Genomic DNA, 314 nt, shown 5'->3' with positions numbered 1-314 from the left:
GTGGCGCGGTGGACAGAGGAGGGGAGGGTTTTGGTCTTGTGAGTCTCCTCAGTTTAAGGGGATGATGGGGACCAACTGCGGTGCCGGACGCCACCCTCGCCCTGGCGCAGCTCCATCTCACACTTTACTCCCCGGTCCAGATCCCGAACCTGTCGGTCACCTGTCCGCCACCTCACTGGGCGGCTCCATCCGTCGGGCCTTCGGGTCCCCGCGGAAGGCCGGGGGGAAGTCACCGAGGCCTGGCACAGCCAGGCCCGCAGGGGCACCCAGCGCGCCGCCACTCTCCTCCTCCTCGCTCCGCGGTGGCCGATACT

This window comes from Myotis davidii, unplaced genomic scaffold, assembly GCF_000327345.1.
Source record: "Myotis davidii unplaced genomic scaffold, ASM32734v1 scaffold2211, whole genome shotgun sequence".
NCBI lineage: Eukaryota > Metazoa > Chordata > Mammalia > Chiroptera > Vespertilionidae > Myotis > Myotis davidii.
This window is presented reverse-complemented; position numbering follows the sequence as displayed.